Here is a 25,199-nt window from a genome sequence, read left to right as displayed (position 1 = left end):
ATTACTATTAATATGAGAGGATCTGGTTAATACTAAGAGGTGGTGAATCAATATTGACAACAATTTCAAACTTAAACTCAAATTGATAAAACTTCACTAAATCAATCACAAACTAGTAATAAACTATTTACTAGTACCGGTAATCACTGATATCCAACTATTAAACTGGTTTATCAGAACTGCTCATTAAGTGTTCACCAACATGCATAAAATGAAAGTAAATAAAATCAACACATCAAAAATATTCACCACATGAACACAATAATTTCCACGTGGAAACCCAAATAGGGAAAAACCATGGTGGGAATTGGTACCCACAAAAATTATGGACTCTTTTGGAATGTGCCTTGTTAGGATCCTAGCTCGGTTAGGAGCTTAGAATGATGCCTTGTTAGGAGAAGACCCTGTTAGGAGTCACCTGGTTGAGGGATTGCTATGATGAGCCCTATTAGGAAATTTTTTCGGTTAGAAGCAACCTTGCAAGAGGATTTAAGATTCAGATGTTGAGCTACCTGGTTAAGGGATTTACAATTTAAGGCCTATTAGAACCTACCCGATTAAGGGATTTTTTCTGCTGCAACTGTTAGGGAACAACATATGAATGATCTGGAAATATCACTAACTACTTGCTTGTTTAGATCCAATTTAGCTCCAGTATACTACACTCTTGCAGATACAACACATTGGTTTGACTTCACACTCTTCTCTCAAATCACCGACACACCAAACATCAACTATATTGACCTAAATAACCTTTACAACTTTGTCGGTTACAAAACCCTAAGACTTACAACATATATCATCACAAATCTTTACAACTCATTACAGATCATTAAATGGATCATTACAATCAATTACAAATCAATTACGACCATTGAATGATCACTGCACCTCGATTTGATACACTTTCAAACCCTTAGCTCATATTGCTAAGAAGTTCGCACATTTCCAAGAAATTCACTCTTTGATCACGCCAAAATATCATTCAAACACTTCACGCGGTTTTAGCAAAGTCATCTCCAACTTACAAACATAATGTAATACACCGCCGAACTCAAAATAATTACCAGTTATAAGAATTGACTACCGGTTCTTAAACCCTTCTTAAAACCTATCATAAACATGATTTCCGGTAATCACAACATGATGTGGTTCTGGACAAAGATGTTAGGATTCCCATAGATACTGAGAGGGTGGGGGGGTGAATCAGTATCTAACCGGTATGTAGAATTTCTTAACTTAAAACAAGTAGAGTAAATTAAAACTATGTACCGGTAAGCAAGAAGTAATGCAATAAACAAAGATAAAAACAACCACATGAAAAACACACCATAACACAAGGATTCAACAAGGAAACCCAGTGTGGGAAAAACCTCGGTGGGATTTGTGACCCACAATATTCACTTGCTGGCCAATAAGAGAATATTACTGCTACAAGAGGGGCCTGCACATGCAGGAAGACCAAGTGCCTAGAGCACATTGCTCAAAATAGAAGTCTCACTGACTTACAAAAAGGATTATATAAATCTAGTGTCCTGTATTGCTTCAGGATATCATCTATAATGCCAGATCTAGTACCGGTTTCTGCTCTAATTCTTACATAAACCCTTAACCTATAATTCACATAATAGGTCTGCCTAATTACATTCCATATCTCGCTTCATCTACCTCATTACAATGTTCTACAATGATCTCTTATATATACGAGTCATTTTACAATGTTTCCAAGTCGGCTTATAAAGATTTTACAATAATAAACAAAATATATTATAACAAAAATCCCGTTGGCCTTTGTGCCGGTATGATTCCTTTCACTGTCATTGCCAGTGGTCTGAGTGTCGGTGTAGAGTCTGTTCTTGCTGGTGCCGGTGGAATGTCTTGCCGGTGTCATAGGATTGTAAGGTTGCCATCAACGACAAAACCTTCAATCACCTACAATGTCTCATTGGAGTGTGCATATGCCAACAAAAGATACATTACAATGATACAAATACATTTTCCAAGCCTCAAAACTTGACTCATCACCAATCTCCAGAACCAATCAAAGCATTTCCATGTTTACCAGTTAAGGTCCTAATTCACTATCTTCATTACCGGTAAGACATTTTTGGTAGACCAAAAAGACTTAGATGAAAAAATAAACATGAAAAACATAGTTTCCACATAGTTTGCCATCAATGAAAACACAAATAACTGATCAAAGTCATTAAGACAATAATCTCAATCTCTTCATCACTATATCATTACCAACAGTCCTTTATTGGTTCATCAACATTCTCCATCAACATCAGTTATGCCAATCATGCCAACAATCTCCCCCTTTGGCATTCATGACAACACCAACATATTCAACCGTCAACTATAATATTCTTTGTTGCCTTCACTCGCTCTTCTTTTGATACACCTCATATGCCAGTTGCACTACTTCACTTGCACTAATTCTTCTCCTCTAGATCATATTACTTGTCCCCCTTTCTCTTACAGGTCTTCTCCCCCTTTGACAAAAATGCCAAAGGTGTAAATGCATCTCTGGTCTTCATTCCTGTTGCTGCTATCTCCAACATCTATGCAAATCTCATCTAAGCTGCTCCCCCTATGGAGTAGCCAATATTTCATCAATCCATAGTGAAAAATATTTATTAAGCCCATTGGATTGATGCATCTCCTGCATCTTAGTTGATCTTATGTAGGGGTCTGACCCCTAATTTACCTCTGAGGTACTCAAAGGTTGTCTTCGACAAAGGTTTAGTGAAGATGTCTGCTAACTTCTCTTTGCTTGTCACATATTCCATTCTGAATTGCTTCTCTTGTACTCTCTCCCTCAGAAAGTGTAATTTAAGTTCTATATGCTTTGTCCTTGCATGTAACACGATATTTTTTGAAATATTAATAGCACTAGTATTGTCACAATAAATAATCACCAGTTCAGTCATATCTTGCTTAAAGCCTTCCAACACATGTCTCATCCAGATTGCCCATGTACAATTCATAGATGCTGCAACATATTCTACTTCAACTGTTGACTGTGATACACATGTTTTCTTTTTACTTGTCCAAGCAACCAATCTACCTCCAGGAAGAAAAGCTCCACTGGTAGTGCTTTTCCGGTCATCAACATTTCCTTCCCAATTTGCATCAGTAAACCCTTTCAAAGAAAAGTCATCTTTATAAGGATACCATAATCCATAATCCATTGTGCCTTTCAGATATATGAATATCCTTTTAACCGCTACCAAGTGAGTCTCCTTGGGATATTTCTAAAATCCAGCAACCAATCCAACATCATGTGCAATATCCGGTCTACTATGAACAACATAATACAACTTTCCAATCATGGACCCGTATTCCTTTTCATCTACAAAGGGTGAATCATCCTGTTTAGATAATTTATAACCTATCACCATTAGAGTACCAACTAGTTTTCAATCTTCCATGCCAAAAGTTTTCAATACTTCTTTTACATATTTAGCCTGACAGATAAATATTCCACCATCCAGTTGTTGAACTTGCAACCCAATGAAAAATTTAATCTCACCAATAAGAGACATTTCAAATTCTTTCTTCATTTTCTCAGCAAAAGCCATACATAAATCATCATCACCACCAAAAATCATATCATCAACAAATTTTTTTTCTATCAACATTCTGTCTCCATCAATCTTTAAATATATGCTACTGTCCTCACTGGTACACTGGAATCCTATCTTGATAAAATGTGTATGTGATCTTTCAAACCATGCTCTCGGTGCTTGCTTCAAACCTATAGTGCCTTGTGTAATTTGCAAACCATTTCTTCATCTTCACTTAGTGCAAATCCATCCAGTTGTTCTATGTATACTTCTTCTTCTAAGATACCTCTCAGAAAAGATGATTTAACATCTATCTGATATACCTTAAATCCTTTAAAAGCAACAAAGGCAAGTAACATTCTTACACCTTACAATCTTGCCACCAGTGCAAAGGTTTCACCATAGTCTTCTCCTTCTTGTGCATAGCCTTTGCATACAAGTCTTGCTTTATTCCTTACAACCTTGCCATCTTCATTTAACTTGTTTCTAAAAAACCCATTTTGTACCTATAACATTCTTGTCTTTCGGTCTGGGAACAAGTGTCCAGGTCTTATTTTTCTCTATCTGATCCAATTCCTCATTCATAGAATTAATTTAGTCATCATCCTTCAATGCCTCTCTTACTGTTTTAGGCTCAATAGTAGAAATCAGACAAGATTTTTCTTCGATTTTCCTTCTAGTCTGTACACCAACATTCTTATCTCCTATAATTTGGTCTTCTGAATGATTTAATCTAATATACCCTGGTATTACCAGTTCCGGTGCTATGCTTTCTGCTTCATGTTAATCATCTTCTTCATCGCTTTCTTCATTTACTGATTGAACACCTATTTATACATTGTTCTATTCATCATTCTTTTTCACTTCCAATTCTATAAACACAAGGTTATGTTCATCATTTCCAGGATCAGATCTACTAGTCTCATCAGGTTTTTCAAAGAATTCATCAACCTTAACATTTAAACTTTCAACTATCTTCTTAGTTCTCTTGATATAACATTTGAATGATTTACTCTTGGTGGAGTATCCAAGAAATATCCCTTCATCACACTTAGCATCAAATTTTCCAGTAACATCATCTCTCTTAATAAAACATTTACTCCCAAATTTTTTAAAGTAACTGACATTAAGAATCTTACCATTCCAAAGTTCATAAGGTGTTTTATCATAACCTTTCTTAACAAGTACTTAGTTCAAAGTATAAACAACTTTACTAACTGCTTCCCTCCAAAATATCTTAGGTACTGCACCTTGTCTCAATATTGTTCTAGCAGCTTCCACAATTGTCCTGTTTCTTCTCTCAACAATTCCATTTTTTTGTGGAGTTATGGGTGTTGACATTTACCTTTTAATTCCCTGTTCATCACAAAACTTCACAAACTCATCAGAAGTGAACTCACCCCCTCGGTCAGATCTCATACATTTCAAACTCCTCCCAGTTTCCTTTTCAACTAAAGCTTTAAATGCCTTGAATTTACTGAAAGCCTCATAATTTTCTCTCAGAAAAGTTATCCACATCATCTTTAAAAAATCATTAGTAAAAATCATAAAGTACTTATCACCATAATAGATTCTAGTCCTCATAGGACCACATAGATCAGTGTGAACTAAATCAAGGATAGTGCTCTGAAGAAAAAGTTTTTCTCTTCAAAGATACAAAAGTCATCTTACCCATCTAAGAGTCCTTACACAACACATTATCCGGTTTCACAAGCTGGGGCATACCTCTCACAATACTTGATTTGCTAACCTTTATCAAATTGTCAAAGTTCACACGACAAAACCTCTTGTGCCATAACCAACTGTCTTCAATCTTATCCACCAAAAAACTATTCACATTGGTATTTAGATGAAAAAGATTACCTCTAGTCTATTTTCCAGTAGCAATCAACTCTCTTTTACTTCCAAGGATCTTTCACACTCCACTCTTAAATTCAAGAAGATATTGTTTATCATTTAATTGTCCAGCACTCAATAAGTTATGTTTTAATCCATCTACCCAAAAGACGTCATTTGCATTACTTTTTCCATTCAATGAAATAGATCCTTTACCTTTAACTATGCAGGGTGAGTTGTTACCAAACCTTACCACACTGCCATAAAATTCTTCAAGAGATAAGAACTTGTTTCTATCACTGGTCATGCGGTGTGAGAAACCACTATCTATTATCCATTCATCATTGCTATCCATGTGTGATACCAAAGATTTTTCATCAGTCAAATCTTCCTTCACAACAACAAAGACAATTTTCTCATTGCACTCTTCCTCAGATTCCTCATTTGTCACACCTTCATCCACTTCAACATAGCAATTTTTCTTTCTTATTCCTTTAAATTTCCTAAACTTTTCCTTTTTATCACCATTTGGACAATTTCCAGCAATGTGTCCAATCTTATTGCAAGAAAAACACTTCGGAGGAAGTTTATCTTTGTACTTACCAGTGTCTCTAGGAAATATTTTAGCCAATAGTGCCTCAAGTTCCATTAGATGATCTTCATCATCACCATCTCCTCTGCTACCACCATGACTAGACCTGCAGTCACGATTATGACAAATATCATTTCCTTTCTTCACAGATGTACTGGTTACAGAATCCTTAAAAGCAGATTCAGATGTCTTAGAAACACTATTATCAAACCCGTTTAGTTAAAATGCAGTCAATTTACCAATAAGGGAACAACAATAACTTTATTTTTAGAAATAGATCTCAACTCTTGTATTTTAGATACCCTAATAGTATATTGTGGTAAGAGAGTTCTAAGCATCTTACTAACAACAATATCTTCTTCAACTTTACCTTTGGCACTCTTAATACCATCTACAACTTCCTTAATCCTTTGTTCATATTGTGCTATATTCTCACCATCAACCATTCTCATATCATCAAATTTACCTCTAAGACTTTCTTCCTTAGCCCTTTGTACATGTTCATCACCTCCATAAATCAAACCTAATTTCTCCCATACTTCAAATGCAGTCTCTAATCCATGAACATCTATATACTCAGAGTTAGACAAAGTACTTACAATTGCTTCAAGTGCCTGGATGTTTTCTTGCTGCTCCTTAATCTCATCAGGTGTTAGGGGATTGGTAGTAGGAGCCACATACTTGTTTGTCACATGATTCCAAAACTGAGAACCCATTCCTTTGATATTATCTTCATCCGATCACTCCATATCTGGTAGTTGTCCTTGGTAAACTTAGGACCCTCCTTCTTTATCCTTATCATGACCTTTTCCTCAAGTTGTTAAGCTTCTGTACACATACCAATTGTTAATTTGAGAGAATCCAATTAATGCTGTGAGGGGGGGTGAATCAGTATTAACAACAATTTCAAAGTTAAACTTAAACTGATAAAACTTCACTAAATCAATCACAAACAAGTAATAAACTATTTACCAGTACTGGTAATCACTGATATCCAACTGTTAAATTGGTTTATCAGAACTACTCATTAAGTGTTCATCAACATGCATAAACTGAAAGTAAATCAAATTAACACATCAAAAACATTCACCACATGAACCCAATAGTTTTCACATGGAAACCCAAATAGGGGAAAACCACGGTGGGAAATGGTACCCGCAAAAATTGTGCACTCTTTTGGAATGCACCTTTCTAGGAGCCTAGCTCGGTTAGGAGCTTAGAATGATGCCTTGTTAGGAGCAGACCCTATTAAGAGTCACCCGGTTAAGGGATTACTATGATGAGCCCTGTTAGGAGCTTTGCCTGGTTAGAATCAACCTTACAAGAGGATTTAAGACTTAGATGTTAAGCTACCCAGTTAAGAGATTTACAATTTAAGGCCTGTTAGAACCTACCCGATTAAGGAATTTTTTTTGCTACAACTATTAGGGAAAAACAAATGAACGATCTGGAAATAGCACTATCTTTTTACTTGTTCAGATCCAATTTAGCTCCAATCCGCTACACTCTTGCAGATACATCACACTGGTTCAACTTCACACTCTTTTCTCAAATCACCAACATACCAAACATCAACTATATTGACCTAAATAACCTTTACAACTTAGTCGGTTACAAAACCCCAAGACTTACAACATAGTTCATCACAAATCTTTACAACTCATTACGAATAATCAAATGGATCATTACAATCAATTACAAATCAATTATAGTCATTGAATGATCATCACACCTCGATCTGATACACTTTCAAACCCTTTTCTCATACCACTAAGCACTTTGCACATTCCCAAGAAATTCTCTCTTTGATCACACCAAAACATCATTCAAACACTTCACACGGTTTTAACCACATTATCTCCAACTTACAAACACAATGTAGTACACCACCGAACTCAAAATCATTACCGATTATAAGAATTGAATACCAGTTCGTAAACCCTTCTTAAACCCTATCATAAAGATGATTTCCAGTAATCAAAGAATGATGTGGTTCCAAAAAAAGATACATTACAATGATACAAATACATGTTCCAAAACTCAACACTTGACTCATCACCAATCTCCAGAACCAATCAAAATATTTCCACATTTACCAGTTAAGGTCCTAATTCTCAGTTCAGTGTCTTCATTACCGGTAAGGCATTTTTCGGTAGACCAAACAGAATTAGATGACAAAATAAACATGAAAAACATAGTTGCCACATAGTTTTCCATCAATGACAACACAAATAATTGATCAAAGTCATTAATCCAATAATCTCAATCTCTTCATCACTATATCATTACCAACAGTCCTTTACCGGTTCATCAACATTCTCCATCAGCATCAATTATGCCAATAATGCCAACAATTACATATGTTCTTAACCATATATCAATATCTCATCATCTAATGTGAACCAACAAATTAGAAAAGTTATATCTTCCCTATACTCTTGTCAGATAAGAGAGAATTGGATTCATTTTATTAACTTGAAAACTTCAAATGGTTTTATATTTCCTTTAATGTCTCTTAGTATTCCATTAAATTTATTAGGACTTCCCTTAATGTTAAGAATCAAAATAGATTCTTATTTATTCTATTGGTATCAAATTCATTTTCACGCTTTGTGTGACAAACATTTGATGACTTCATAAACTTGATGCCATCAAATTTACTAAAGAAATCCACTAAATAATATATATATATATATATATATATATTTATTTATTTATTTTTGTGTTTAAATGCAATTTTTTTAGTCTCTGTGTTTTTAATAGGTAGTGTAAATAGTAGAAATTGCACCTTATTTACTAATAATTCAAATGACAATTTTTTTTTTACTTAGTCCATATATTTGGTTACATCCAATGTGTTTATATAAAATTTATCTAATTGAAAACTATCAAAATGACTTTAGTGGTGCACACCTTAAAGAATTTTTGAATCATTGGAGAAATAATCCATACATAATGGCTCAAGTTCCTCCATCTTTACAACGTGGTTGGTATCTATGTCAAGGCAAACAATGCGACTGTAGAGAAAACTTCCAACAATATTCTTATAACTGTGCTAAATGGTCTCCTCCTTGGGTTGGACAATAGACTAAGTGGTCTCTTCCTTATAGACTAATCATCATCCTTCTATATCTTCCCAATAATATGGATGAGATCCATATTCTAGGAAATACATTTTGATAACAAAGTTTAATCATCTATCCCATTCCCTTGAGGTATTCTCAAGTACAAAATTTGTGGGTTTTTTGTTTGTTTGCATGAATGCACATATGGTAAATGTTTATGCTTGCATTACTGTTTTTTTAATTTTATTTTAGAATATTATCAACAATTTTTATTTTATATATTATTTGTTTTGTTTAAGGAATAATATATCTATAAAAAATATTTAATTAATTAAATAAAAAAACCATATTTAATTGAGAAAGTAAAACTATTAATTTATATTTTGAGAATTTTAATACAATATTTAAAATGAGTGCAACTTAAAGTAGCGTGAAACAAATTTGTAATAAAAGTTTCTTCATTTTGTAAGTAGGGCTTTTATGTAAAAAAATGTAAGGTTTTTTCTAAACACATATTGGCAATTAATAATAAATCTTTTCTAACAATTTTAAAATAATAATTTTTAAAATATACCTCTTAAATTTGTAATTTATAATAAATTATATAGTTTTAGGATGTTAAAAATCTCTTTCTTCTTGTAGTTTGATCAAAGATTTTTGAAAAGAATTTTCCTTCAATTGATTCAAACAAATGTTTTCTAAAAGAAGTTTTGTTCACCAATTCACATACATGTTTTGCAAAAGAGATTGGTAGAGAGAATAGATTCAATGTCTAGATCATGTTTAAGCTAGGAATAATTGTTTTAATACTGTAGAAGGATAAAACATTGATTACTATACGAGTTTTTTGGTAGTATTATGAATAGGAAATGACAAAATGATATAAATTGTATGCAAAATCTTAACTAAACACAAACATAATTGATGAGTATGTGCACCAAGATGGGGGACCAAAAGGGGGTCTTAAGGTGCCATTTTTTTTTTTGAGGTCAACAAAGTTTGAACTTCGACGAGAAATTGAAGATAGCTACACAAAATTTGAAGATGCAAAAAGAGAAAGAGTTGTATAGCTTCTAATCTACTTTCTAAACTACTATTTTTTTTGAAATGGTGGAGATTAAGGGTTTCAAAATGGGAAACACATTTATTGGTCCTATTTTTATCAAAAAAAAAAATAACACAACGTCAATGTGCTTCGCCTAAAAAGTTAACCTTTTTTTAGAGTTTTAAAAACCGTTGTAGTGAGAAACTAGCTAACGTCATGCATTTTATGCCAGATTTTTTGGCTAATTTTCTAGTGAATATATGAAATTTACTAATTTTTGAAGTGGATACATCTTGAAAAATAGAAATTTGAGTGTGCTTCCCCCTTAAACTTTTAAAAACTAATCAATATTTTTCAATATGTGTAGAATGGAGTCTAGTTTCTAAAATGTAATTTGTTTCAAAATTTGATGAACGAATAAAACACCATGCCCACTATAGCACATGTTGGTTTTGACAAAAAAAACAAACAAACTAATAAAAGAAAATAGAGATGAAAAATTTAAAATAATAATAAAAAAATTAAAAAATTATATGGTTAGATAGCTAAGAGAGATCTTAAAATCATTGTTGTGTTTTTTATTTTCATTGAAACACATGTAGACTTAATGGAGAGCACAAGCAAAAATGTGATTTTTTTTTTTATGTTTTAAAAAAAATACGTCTTAGGTGTAAAAAGGTCATCCAAGCCTTTGGTTTGGATGTCCAAGGAAAATACATGCCTAAGGCTTGTTATTTCTTAATGCAATCCATTTGGTGTGTGCCAAATATGGCATTCACCAAATTAAAAAAAATGCATGTTTTTCATTTGGCAAGTGCCAAATTTTTTGCATCATCATTTTGTATTACCTTCTCTCTCTCTCTCTCTCTCCCTCTTTGTCAGTGAAATATATAATTTAAGCTATTTTTTATGTATATATTGGTAGGATGTTTGAGAATGGTTTCATATCTCTAGGAGTTATAATGTAGATTCTAGGTTCTAGAAGATCATATAATTTTTTCAAACTTCATCAAATTTCAGTAATCAACATGCTTCTATCAATATTATCTCTCTCTCTCTCTCTCTCTCTCTCTCTCTCTCTCTCTTTCACACACACACACACACACACTTGGGATCTCCCTCTCTCTTTCGTAGGTCTCTCCCTTTCTTTCTTTCCCTCCCTAGCTCCCTCCTCCATCTCTCTTTGGTCTCTCCTTCTCTTACCCTCACTACCTCCTCTCTCTCTTACCCTCACTACCTCCTCTCTCTCTCTCTCTATCTCTTGGTCCCCCCCTCTCTCTCTAGTGTGAGATAGAGTGAGAGAATGCTGATAGAAGTATGCCGATTACAAAAATTTACATGGTTTTCTAAAATATAGAATCTACATTATAAATCCTAGAGATAGAAAACCACTCTCAAACATCCTGCCAATGTATACTTAAAATATAAGAAAGAAAAAATACCTTATACTTAAATATTAAATTTTATAAATATATTGAGAGAGAGAGAGAGAGAGAGAGAGAGAGAGAGAGAGAGAGAGAGAGAGAGAGAGAGAGAGAGAGAGAGAGAGAGAGAGAGAGAGAGGAGAGAGAGAGAGAGAGAGAGAGAGAGAGAGAGAGAGAGAGAGAGAGAGAGAGAGAGAGAGAGAGAGAGAGAGAGAGAGAGAGAGAGAGAGAGAGAGAGAGAGCAAATTGATCTATGCAAACCATTTGGCAAGCACCCTATTTGGAATTTTCCAAATAAGGTTCTCACTAAATAGATTTAGCGTGACCAAGCCTTAGGCATGGCACATCAAACCTATTTGGCTAGTACCCTATGTGGCACACACCAAATGCCTTGATAGGGGACCAAAAAGATGCCTGCTGAGTGCCAAATAAGGTGCTCTCTTTATTTGGTGCTCACCAAATATATTTGGCTTGGCTTGGTCATGCCCAATATTTTTGGTGAGCATCGAATAAGGCAAGCACCCTATTTGGCACTCACCAAATGCCTTGATAGGTGCAAATTTTTTTTTGGCATCTTTTGTGTCCCCAATCTTGGTGTGCACATACCTTGCCAATGAAAACATATAGAGATTAATTCTAAATATAATATAAGATAGAAAAAACTATATCTAGTCTAAGAGAATGATAAAGTTAAATCTACACTAGCTAAACATAATACTATAAAATAATTAAATAATGTAAATAAACTAAGAAAACAAAGAAACTAGAACTGTAGAACTAGCACATTGTTGTAGACATAGAGCAAGTTGGGTGATAAGTACTTGATACCAATTTTTTATTCCTTTCAATGAGAAATTTAATTTCATATGCATCCAAGACAAGATAAAAAGAACATTCTTAGTATAGGGACAATACCGTGAATGCGATAAATTGAGTCTTATTATGGTTATAGGAAAAAATGGTAGTCTAGGTTATTTTTTTGGAGATACTTGCACCCTCTTGGATAATATTATTAAGATTTTGTATGTGAGTATTGTGTAGATTAGGGAACACAAAAAGTATATCTAAATTGAGAAAAAATAAGAAAGAAATAAAATACAAACTTGCATTTTGAAGAAATTGTTAGAGCATTCTATATTTAAGGATATGCTTTTTAGCTTGAGTTCACTTCGTTGGGCTTTGTTTAGGTCCTTTATGATTTTTAAATTTTTTCTAATATTATATTATGGATTATCTTTCTTTCTATAAAACAAATCATTATGCATCAAGTATTATTCATTCTATATCTTTTTGCTTTTGAGGAATAAAGCACATCTTTCTTGTTGCTCTTGTTTGTGGAAGGTGTTCCTCATTTGCTGTTGATCTTGTAGGATTGTGTTGCAAAATTCAACATGGTATCAGAGCTTGTATTCAACAAACCCCTTCTCAAGTCTTAAGGACTAATTTCCTCTATAGTGTTACAGGGTCACCAAATTTACCTTTTTTGTGGATCTAGAAGCGGGTTTTTGTTTTTGAAAAGTCTACAAATACATTCATTTTGGAGAATTTTTTTTGGGTTCAACTCTTGGGTGAAAAATACCATTTGGGTATCCATTAGTTTTTCAAAATTCATCACAATTTGTGATAAAAATAAAAAAAAACATATAAAAGATCTAACCATGTGACATTTTTTGTGCAATTTTTTTTTGAAAAACGATTTCTAGGTTGAGCTTTTAGCCCCAAAAAACCATTTGGGTGTCTATCAAAATTTTCATTTATTGAGCGAATTTTGCATATATCAAGTCACAAGGGCCATGTTTGCTAGCTGTTGGCTGACTCAATTTAGTATGTTTTTGTTTTGGACATAACTTTTTACATATAGTGTCAATTTTTGTAAACAAAATATTATTGGAACATTGATTTAGAGGGCTATCCAATGGTGCTATTTTTTTCCCATATTATTCTACTATATATTTTTATAGGCCATTGAAGTCTGACCTACTTATTTGCGCTTATAGGGCCATAATTTGCTCAAATAGAGTCCATTTTTTGCAAATAAGTAGGTGCTAGAAAGGTGGTTTAATGCTCTATCTAGATATGTTGCTATATATTCTATATTTTCCCCAAGTATTTTTTATTTAGTCTAAATTTTATTTTCACTTTATGGCTAATTACTTGGTCATTTTGGCTCCTAGAATTTTTTTGTTTGTGTTGGATGACTTCCCTAAGGTTGTTGTACATGTATTTCTAGAACTTTGCCCTATTTGGGCATTTTGAAAATTCTTTTCATGCACTTCTTTGTTTGTAGAGGTATTGAGATAAATTGCCACTCTTATGTATGGTTTGTGGGGGATTCACATATTCTATTGTGCCTTATTTTCTACATGCGCTATATTATAAAGTGCTATGGGGGGTTATGTAGTGCCTTTTTTCCATCACAACTTTGTCTGGTAAGTGTCCCTCCATGATGACATAGAATCCTAGATATTCTTGTCCCATTCATGTGTGCATTGATTGCATACCCTTTTTTAGTTGCAAGCATTTGAAACTTGATTTGTTAGGCTGTGTTGTCATTGATGTAAACCTATCTTGTGTTGTCATTGATACATCACTATATGTTACAAATAGTTTAGAAGTGAGTCTCTTGGTATTGTTGTGTGGTCTTGTGAATATGTTGAGGTATTTTTGAAAGGTTGTTATAGTGGAAGTTTCAATGTGTAGGAAATGACATTTATGTAGGAAAGAGTTTTTAATGTCCTAGTGGAAAAATGATTTGTATTCCTTCAGTATGTGAATATTATGGAGTATGGTTTTGGATATAAATTTTATGATCTGTGTATGTTGTACTATCAAGTTTATAGGTACTTTGTTGTGTTTCCCTCCTATTTTTTTTTAAAAACACCAACCTCTATCAATATAGGCAACTTTTTTCTTTATATCGCTCTTGCCTTATCAGAAAAACCTAGCATATCAGAACCATGTCTTAGAGTTCTTGAGTTCCATTTCCACCCGATGTCATGATCCTAGGGAGAAGTCGATGTTTATCAGGTGACAACCAGAAGACCACATAGTTTTCATTTATTATTTCTTCCCGATACCTAATGCTCTCTTATAGGCCAATGTCAGAGTATCGAAGGTTTTTAACTTTCTTTAGATGTCATTTTCCAAGTTAGCTCATAGCCATGCAATGCACAATTCCCATGAAATGAATCAAAAGGAGATTTGCAAGTACCATCATTAATGACAAATTAAATGGCTAAAGACACATAAAGGTGGCACCACAAGTTGAAATATTTGATATTATCTCCTTTTACAGGGTGAATTTAATGCACCACCCTTAGAAATTGATCAAGTAACGCATGCCATCATGTATTTTATTTACCAAAATAGTTTTGCCTCACAATAGCCTTGACCTAAATAGTTTTGTCAGTTGTTAATCCTGACCTAAATTGGCTGGAAAGTGAACAAGGGAATATTATCCACGGGCTTCATGCTCTTGCATGGAAAGAGTGAATTGATTTTTCAGAGTATAGAAAGGTTATCATCTTATTGGGAAAGATTTCTAGACAACCTAAAAATCACGAAGAACGTCTTCAAGAGGAGACAATTGCAGGAAGAAACCTCGGTAAATAAGTTTTCATACAATAAAGAAGATGGTTTTGAAAGGAAAAGGTCCCATGATACAACTAGATATTGAGCATATGCAAGATGATGTCCTCTTCGACTTGATCGACCTCTCCCAGGAACTCACAGAGGATGAGGACGGATTTTTTAGCACTTCTCTGGGTGCTTATCAAAGAAGAGTTGAAAGCTGAGATGATCAACAATCAAATTGCTAGCTGAAACTCGGTGCCTGATGATTAAGTATGAAGTTGATAGTTGTTTATAGTATGGGATTTAGTGTTAATAATGTGACTTTCTGGTACCTTTTTTATTTTATCTAAAATCATGTTTAAAATGGTCATTTTCAAGATCGTTACTCTGGAAGGAACTGTTTCTTGGAAATGGTAAAAAGGGGTTTTTTAGATATAAAAAGAGAGAAAGTAGATTGATAAGTTGGGGGAGAGAGGGGGGGGATTTAGAAAGGGAAACTTTATGTTGTTTTCTGAAAGACAAGTAGAATATGCTATTTAATTTTGAGTATGGAAACTTATGAACAATTTATCTAATATGATTAACTTTGTGCTACAATAGGTAAGTTTTGGATTCTTCTTATCTTGATGCTTTCTGTTCAAGTTTTTATATGATAAATTATTTAAAGACTTTTTCCCCTCTACTACTCATTATTGTATAATGTTTATCTTTGCATGAGTACTATATGATAGTGGCTAGTTGATAGTTGTCTGAAAAAATTCTTTCATTATCTTTGTGGCTAATTACTTTTACTTTAGAACTTTTTGGTTAAAAGTTTCACCTTTTTTGCTTTTTGGTTAAAAGCATACCCAAGAAAACACAAACTTCACATCATAAGAGGGAGCTGTACCTTCAAAATTTAAAGGAAAGTTGCAAAGCAAACACAACTTCTCCAACTATTGTTAATAGTTTGTTCCCTTGTCTGGGGTTAGGAGTCAATATTGTCATATTTTAAAGGGAACAAAATCTATTAACCAATAGATTTTTGGCGACTTTGTTTGAGTAAAGACCCTAGAAAAATGGCCCAATGTCGGATTCACACAAGAAACAATTCAAATCTAAAAAAGAACCTATGCTGACAATTGAGGAAATTTTGGCTAAAGATGATGAGACTCTTCATTCTTATTGGGATGGTTTTAAGGAAATTATATCCGAGGTTGAAAGAATGAGATTATGCCTGTCTGAAGACTACAAATTTGCTTCACTGCTGAGAGGTGTGTATCATAGATATTTCTATCTAGAAAGAATTGAAAGAAAAATTCATCAACCACACACCCCGGTGAAGGGACTAGGATTGTTTGAAGAAAATGAAAGATTGACATCTTTCAATTTCTCTATCCTTGGTGAGTAGAACATCATGCAACCATTAATAGAACCACCCATATTGTATGGATCAAATCATCGATACAATGATGTTTTATACCAAGTCACAGATGAAGAATCTAAGATGGAGATAGAATCACTCACTCGTCATCCCGACGATATGGAAAGAGGTATGATTATATGTTATCTGAAACTTTGGATAAATATTTTGAAAGAGAAAAAATAACAAAAAAAGAGATGCATGCATGTGAAAGTAATCAGGTTGAACGGGTAGATAAATCGTCTTTCCAATCTTCTTGTTTTCTTTATGAAGATTTTGTTTGCACAAAAGAAGAGGATGTGGTTCCTATTAAATTTGACCCCATGATGGTGGAGAGTAGTATTTCAAAAATATAGTTACCAAATAAATGCCTCAAAACTGATCCACCCCATACCCTGCAAAATAAATTTTTAGTTTCTGAAAATGAGATCCCACCAACAAAGAATTTGTAGGAAAACTGGGAGCCTAAAAGAAAAAATGGTTGGGTTAGATTTAATGAACTATATCTACCAACTCATTCTTATGAAAGATCGAATATTAGAGACAATCCTCTCTTTGAAATCTCCCATTCTTGTGAAAATAGTAGGCTCAATTTTGGTGAATTTGAAAACCTGGAAGTTAGTGAAAAGAGAAGTAAGGATGAGATTAGATATGATACCTCATGTGAAAAGACAATTGTATTTTCAACAAAAGGAGATTTACTAGATGTAAGTATTGCTGGAAATATTGGTGAATTGATGGTTGTAGATCATCGAGAGTTGGTTTTCAATAGCTATCTTGAAGAAAATAATATAAATTCCAATCTTAATATGGATGCTACACATGGAGTCTTTAGCAAAGCAGATTTTGGTTCTATGGATTTTGATGAAGAATGACTATTTAAGCATAAGTATGCACCTGAAAGGTTTCTGCAGCTCAGTAATTGGAGGTTTGATATTGCATTGATCATAAAGGAGAGATTTTCTTCAGTCATATCAGATAGCTACAATTGATCATCTTTTTTGGAGTGGGTCATATTTCTCCCATCCTGTTAATGGTTTTTCATGATTCATGTAGGGATTTCTTGAGGTAAGGGGTTCACACCCCTATACATTTTTGTAAATTTGTTGGTGTGCTCATTTTTGGTTTGTACCCAATCGCCCATCGACCCATCTACAAAAGAAACACCCTTTCCTCCTGTATTTTCTAACTCCGTATCCCAATGGATAAGGTACTGGTCTTGTTTGAAACTCTGGGTTCCTTGCTATGTCCTTCTAGTCCTTGTCCCTAGATAGAGCTAGTTGTTACCCTCCCATTTTTATTTTTCAAAAACACCAACCTCTACTAATAGGATGCTTTTTCTTTCTATTTCTCTTGCCTTATTAGAAAACCTAGCATATTAGAACCATGCTTCAAAGTTCCTGAGTTCCATTTCCACTCGATGCCACGATCCCAAGGAGAAGCTGATGTTTATTGGGTGACAACCAAAAGACCACACATTTTTCATTTCTTATTTCTTCTTGAAACTAGATGCTCTCTTATAGGTCAATGTCGAAGTATCAGAGGTTTTTAACTTTCTTTTTATTAATTTTCCAAGTCAGCCCATGGCCATGCAATGCACAATTACCAAGAAATGAATCAAAAGGAGATTTGAAAGTACCATCATTAATGACATATTAAATGGCTAAAGGAACTTAAAGGTGGTGCCATGAGTTGCAATATTTGATATTGTGTCCTTTTTCAAGCAAAATTTAATGGACCACCCTTAGAATCTGATCAAGTAACACTACCAAAATGGTTCTGCCTCACAATAACCGATTCCTTGTTGTTAAGCCTGACCTAAATTGGTTGGAAAGTGAACAAGGGAATATTATCCAACAACTGCATGCTCTTGCATTGAAAGAGTGAATTGATTTTTCAGAGTATAGAAAGGTTATCATCTTATTGGGAAAGATTCCTAGACAAGCCAAAAATCACAAAGAACGTCTCCAAGAGGAGATAATTGCAGGAAGAAACCTTGGTAACTAAGTTTTATACAGTAAAGAAGATGGTGCTGAAAGGAAAAGGTCCCATGATACAGCCAGATGTTGAGCATATGCAAGATGCATCTTCTTTGACTTGACTGACCTCGCCCAGGAAGTCATAGAGGATGAGAACAAATTTTCAGCAGTTCTCTAGGTGCTTATCAAAGAAGAGACGAAAGCTGAGATGATTGACAATAAAATTTCTGGCCAAAACCAGGTGCTTGATGAAGTATTAAGATAGTTGTTTATAGTATGGAATTTAGTGTTAATAATGTGGCTTTCTAGTATTTATTTTATCTAAAATCATGTTTAAAATAATAATTTTCAACAGCGTTACTCTGGAAGGAACTATTTCTTGGAAACGGTAAAAAGGGGGTTTTAGATATAAAGAGATAGAAAGTAGATTGATAGGGGGGGGGATTTAAAAAGGTAGACTTTGTGTTTTTTTTTCTTCTGAAAGACAAGTAGAATATGTTGTCTAATTTTGAGTATGAAAACTTCTGAATAGTTTATCTAATATGATTAGACTTTGTGCTATGGTAGATAAGTTTTGCATTCTTCTTATGTGGATGCTTTCTATTCAAGTTTTTATATGATAAATTATTTAAAGACTTGTTTCCCTCTACTGCTCATTATTTTATAAATTTCATCTTTGTATGAGTACTGTATGATAATGGCTAGTTGATAGTTGTCTAGAAAAATTCTTTCATTATCTTTGTGGTTAGTTACTTTTCCTTTATAACTCTCTGGTTAAAAGCATTCCCGAAAAAACCCAAAATTCATATCATAAGAGGGAGCTGTACCTCTAAAATTCAGAGGAAAGTTTCAAAGGAAACACACCTTCTCCAACTATTGTTAATACTTTGTTCCCTTATCCAAGTTTAGGAGCCAATATTGTCATATTTTGAAGGGAACAAAATCCATTAACCAACATGTTGCTCAAATGGTAGAGGTGTTTATTGTTGTTTCTGACAATGGCTATTTATTAGATCTAGTTTAAAGAATGCTTGGTGGATTTTGAATTTGTGGATTCAAGTGTTATATCTTGGAGGATACATTTATTTGGTTTGTGTAGTGTCCCAATTCAATTTTTTAGTGATGGTCTGATTGGCAAGTGAAGTTATGATGTTTAGAGTTCAGTGTTGTTAATTGGTTTGATTTTTGATTAACTATGCTGGTGCATCCTATCTACTTCATATCCTTTTTAGTCTGGATATGCTTTGGTGAATGATTTTTAAGGATGATATGGGTCTCACTGTGGTGTGTGTAGATCAACATTGAGTTTTGTGCATTGGAAGATGTTTTTTGGGTGAACTGGTTGGTATGCTACATTGTTTGTCCACATGTTTCATTTGGTGCCTACCTTGGATGATGTGTTTCCATGTGCGGTTCACTACAATCATTTGGAAAGGATGTGTTATGATGTATTTTTGTCCTATGTATCTCATGGAGTGGACCATAATGGATATTTTAGGTCTGGGAGGCCAAATTTATGTAATAGCATATATTTTGTCTATGGCTAACCTAGTCAAGGGCTTTTATGAACAATCTTGAAAATAAAGGAGTGAAAATGTGTGAGTGAATGTAAGGAATGTGTGTGAATTAAAAAGAAGTGGATGTGATACATTTTCAAGTATATTTTGTGTTGGGGATACATTATGAAAGTTAGTTGTGAAGAACCTTGATGATGATATCTTTAGTCTGACAGTATTTTGAGATAATGTTTGAAGTCAAATGTGTTTACCATGATATTGGTTTATTGACACAATATTTCAAGGATAATTTCATTATCAAGAGAACTTGTTCATTTAAACTCATCTATTCCTTTCTTTGTGAGAAGATAGTGAGTCTCTTGACAACTTTCTAGATCTTTCCCTGAGATAGTGTTGGCAATTGACACTCATCTGGTGGTTTCCGATGGTTTTCAGTGGATGATTATTGGTTAAGGGTTGTCATTGATGGACAATATTCATATAGATTTGATTTGGTGGCCGTGATTTTTCTTATCTGAAAGCATGTGTTAACCGGTAGCTAATTAACCGATATTTCAAGAAGAACAGAGCATTTTTTGGTCTGGAAGCTTTTCAATGATTACAGTGCATTGAAGCATGTTTGGGATGATTGGACCGACTTAGACACATCATTATATTATCATTTTGGTGATCCACACTTATCCTTTTTGATCCGATCAAGCCGACATGTGACTACACGTTACACCTTCAGGCCGACATGATGTATGATCCATATTTTGGTTGCTGGTATATATGTTTGGTGTGGGTGATCTTTTTGGTGGATGGTGCAATTGTATGTGAGTGAGAGGTGATAGAGAATCCATTTTGGCTTAGTTTCACATGCACATTCTTGATCCGGTAGTTGACTGAGACAAAGAACAGGGTTGAGAAACAAAAGTGATCCAATCAGTGCATTCAGTACCTAACCAGAACTCATCTAGGCATAATAGATGCTATTTTAGAGTTCATAAATTGTAATTCATCACTGTAACAAATTTGTAAGTCAATGAGACTTCCCTGAGGGTTTTAGCCTTCCAGGTTATTGCAATTGAGAAGTGAGCTCTAGGCAGTGTGTCTGAATGCCCGTGCATTCCCATTTTGTAATATTGTTTTGCTACTGGCCATAGTGGAATAATATTGTGGGTTCAAATCCCACCGTGGTTTTTCCCATTTGGGTTTCCACATAAAAATACCAGTGTTATGATTTTGTGGTTGTTTTCTTTGTGTTTCTGCATTTCAGTTTCAAGTATTTTCTTCCGGTGGTTGAAAGCTAAGTCTAAAAATTTGCTAACCGGTAGATCACTGATTCCCCTCCCTCTCAGTGATCGCTGATTCCAATAGATAGTGTGTCTCAATCATTCAAGCCACTTGTATATTTCCCTAAGGTTGTGTACCTTAGATTTTGTAAGTCCTCTTAGGGGCTATGAGTTCTAGTGTTAACATTTTAATAGATTATATTCATATTGTGAGTGTGATTTTTATTGTTATTTTTTCCCTACTTAGGGTTTTCCTTGTAAATTTTGTGTTCATGTGTTTGTTATGCTTTGTGCTTCCATGATTTATTATTGCAGTAATTATATAGTTGTGGTTTTAAGTTTAAAAGATTATAAATTAGGTATTTTGAGCTCTAAATTTATTCAACCCCCCACCCCCCTAAGTCTTGTGGTGTGTTCAACAATACATACTTTCTTGTACATGTTCACATGTTTGTTCTCCTTCATGCACTACTTTGTCACACACAGTTTTAGTGGACCTAATATCTCTCCATTTTCAACATTATGGGGGGTTTTCTAGATTGTTGGTGCTAATGCTTCCTTTTTTTTTCTTTGGAGTGAGATATGTATTTAGTATTTGTTCCTATGTACTATCCAGATGTAGTGATTATATTTTGTTCCAAATAGACACTCTTGCTTTCCAAATTTGTGGAGTTGACTTATCCTCCATTGATCAATTCTTTAGACTATTGGCACCTATTTTGACTAATAGTTTACACTTGCATGGTTGACTAGTGCCATTGGGGTCACTCATGCAAATTCAAGTGCCATTAGTATCTTTAAATGATAGATGTTTTTCCTTTATTTTATATTTGTTTATTGTTCAAGTAGTGTCATTGGAGGAACTCATGCAGATTCATGTCTTCTTCATCTTGATCATCAACTTGGTTTTAGAGTAGGTTCTTCATTGAACACTATAAAAATTATCATTCAATAGTTCTCTGAAACTTCTTTTTGCTTTGAGAATGTTCTTCATGCTCATATTCTATTTTGGGATATTTTCTTAGAGGATTCTTAGTCCTTCATTCTCTTTTTTCTCTCTTTTGGAGAGGAGTTTTATCTCATTGTGTTTTTCTCTTTTTCTCTTATTATGTGAGATCTTTTCTCATAATAGCAATATGTGCAATGGGGAATACAAGGACTAGATTAAGGTTGTATGAATGGAAAAGAGAGACAAAAACAAAGATACAACACCTATTGAAGAACAACTCATTGATGACCATGTTCTTGTAACTCAGGTATGAGAAGAAATCGGTCCTAGTCAATCTAGATATTTTTTCTATGGTATAAAAAATTTGATGGAAATAGATGATGATTCAAATTTCAATAAGACTTCAACTAAAGATATGATACCCAAAAACACATTAAAATTTCATTGTACAAATTTTTGGGAATAATTTTTTCAAAACAAGTCTCTAATTGGAAGTGTATAATTATGTGCAAAGTTATTTAGGAGAAGATAAATGACTCTTATTTTGGAGTTGTTGGGTATTGATAATGAGAAAAAATCATCTGATAAATTAGTAAAATAGATAATCATGATGAAAACTTTCAAGAAGCATTGAACTGTATTGAGAGCACAAGTTGAGGTATTGATTTAAGTGTTGCACGTAGAGCATTTATGACTACGATTTCTAGTAAAAAATTATCCCATAGAAAACAAGTTCAAGCAATTGGCTAGTTATTAAATGCGTCTAGAAAAACTATTAGAAGATATATTAGGAAGAGAAACACGTTAGATGGAAATATTAAAACTAATTGGGTAAATATTTGTAGGGCTCATAGAAAAGAGAAAATTTTAGATGTAAAAAGACAGGTAATTGAATATTGGACCAACCAATTTTTGGAAAAATAAAATTATTGAATGGTGCAAAAGTCATTTTGGTGCTCGTAACACAACATACAACAAACATTATTTTTGGGAAGTTAAAGGTAAAATCAAGTAAATTCCTTACATTTTACATGAATATCTAATTTTGAAATACAAAAGTGAATTTGTTAATTAGATGAATCTCAAGAAATTTATTTTATTGTAAAGTTCTTTAGACAATAAATTTGTTTTCATATTTGTAATAGATATTGATCGATGAAATACATATAATTGTCAAACAATTGATGGTACTAGAAGTTTGCATCAAGTCATGACTACGAGACTTAGCAAGCCTCTTGTTATTTAAGTAAGAGAAAAATCATGCTTTTGTGTTCACTGTATTGAGAACAACACAAATATTCTACAATGTGAGAACATTAGAGATGGATGTGGTTCCTAACGGGAAATGAAACAATTAGTTGTGCAATTCCTCCTTATGAAGATAGTGACATTGTGGATATTCACGATCCTCTATATTTAGCTGATTACGATCTTCATGTGTTTCTAATCTAGTTGTCATAGGTACACATGAATTTTATTTAAATACAAATTTGTATTTTATTTAATTTAAAAATTTAATTTTAATTGCATGTGTAGTATTAAATTTATAAAACTGATTGTAATTTGTGCTCTATAGGTGATATTTTCATGGTGGTTGCAAATCTTGACAATATAGAAGGTGTAGAATATTATCTGCTAATATGCATGAAACCAAAATGTAAATTGTTAGAACCAATGGAATATGGTGATCTGAGCAACAATATTTCACTGGATTGTCATTGTTGAGGGAACGTATTATCAACATATAAAGATAGATAAAAACATGGGGGCTTCACTTAGTGAACCTGAGTTATATCACGTGCGTTTATGGCATACTAAAGAATAGGTCCCTATTTTCAAAAAATATAGCCCTAAACTCCTTTTTTGTCACCCCCTCCCAATACACAGCCTGAATTAAAAGCCCCCCTATTTTCACCAAATATTATGTTTTTTCTTAGCCCGAATTAAAAACCCCCTATTTTCATTGATAGGCAATATATTGTACCCTCATTTTTGGGATATTAAACCCCCCAATATAAACACATGATATGATAATGCCCAATCAGTGAAGCCAAAAATTTCTACATTACAGTCACTTAGTTATGAAGACAAGATTATATTTGGAGACTTTACCAAAAAGTGGATGTGGCCAACAAAGGTGGAGTTTTCCTATTGAAGATCATGAAAGGATTTCAGAGATCATAAAAGATAGAGATGATCCAGATTATATGTACCAAGAAATAATTTAAAAGTTATTCTATTACTCGAGTGAACCCATATTTTCTAAGACTATATATATACATACAAGTTTATTTGGATGATTAATTTATTTAAATTTAGCTCATTCTCTTTTTCATATTAAATATGTTGTGGATCATAATGTGGTGTTTATTAGTTCATGTGGTGCATATTCTACAATGTGATAATATATGTTGTGGATCATAATTTTTAGGACCATATTATATGTTGTTGATCATAATTTGACATAACTTGATTCATGCCCTTTTCCATAATTTAACTATTGCTCTTTTCCATTATTTAACTCATGCTCTTTGACATAAATTAACTCATGCTCTTTTTCATGTATTAACTCATTCTCTTTTCTATAATTTAATGTGGTGACTGTGGTATTTATTAGTTCATGTGGTGCATAAATTAGTATGTGTGCATATTTTTAGGAAAAAGGTCCAAACATTGCATTGATGGTTTGAATGTGTTATGGTTTGAAACAACCATGATTTTAACCATATAACATTTCCTATTAGGATCAATATTATGTGAGAAATAAATATATTCAATAAATAAAATTTATTATGTTATTGTACAATATACCATGTAGTAGCATCAATATTAGCATGTATATTCAAATTAGTATTTAATATTATTCATTATCATGTATTAGTTTTAACTTGATATTGCCACCTACTGTAAAAAAAAATTGAATCATACAATCATTTGAAGATATTGATCATTTGTTTAAAGATATTTGTATTAA

This window comes from Cryptomeria japonica, chromosome 10 (genome assembly GCF_030272615.1).
Source record: "Cryptomeria japonica chromosome 10, Sugi_1.0, whole genome shotgun sequence".
Taxonomy (NCBI): domain Eukaryota; kingdom Viridiplantae; phylum Streptophyta; class Pinopsida; order Cupressales; family Cupressaceae; genus Cryptomeria; species Cryptomeria japonica.
This window is presented reverse-complemented; position numbering follows the sequence as displayed.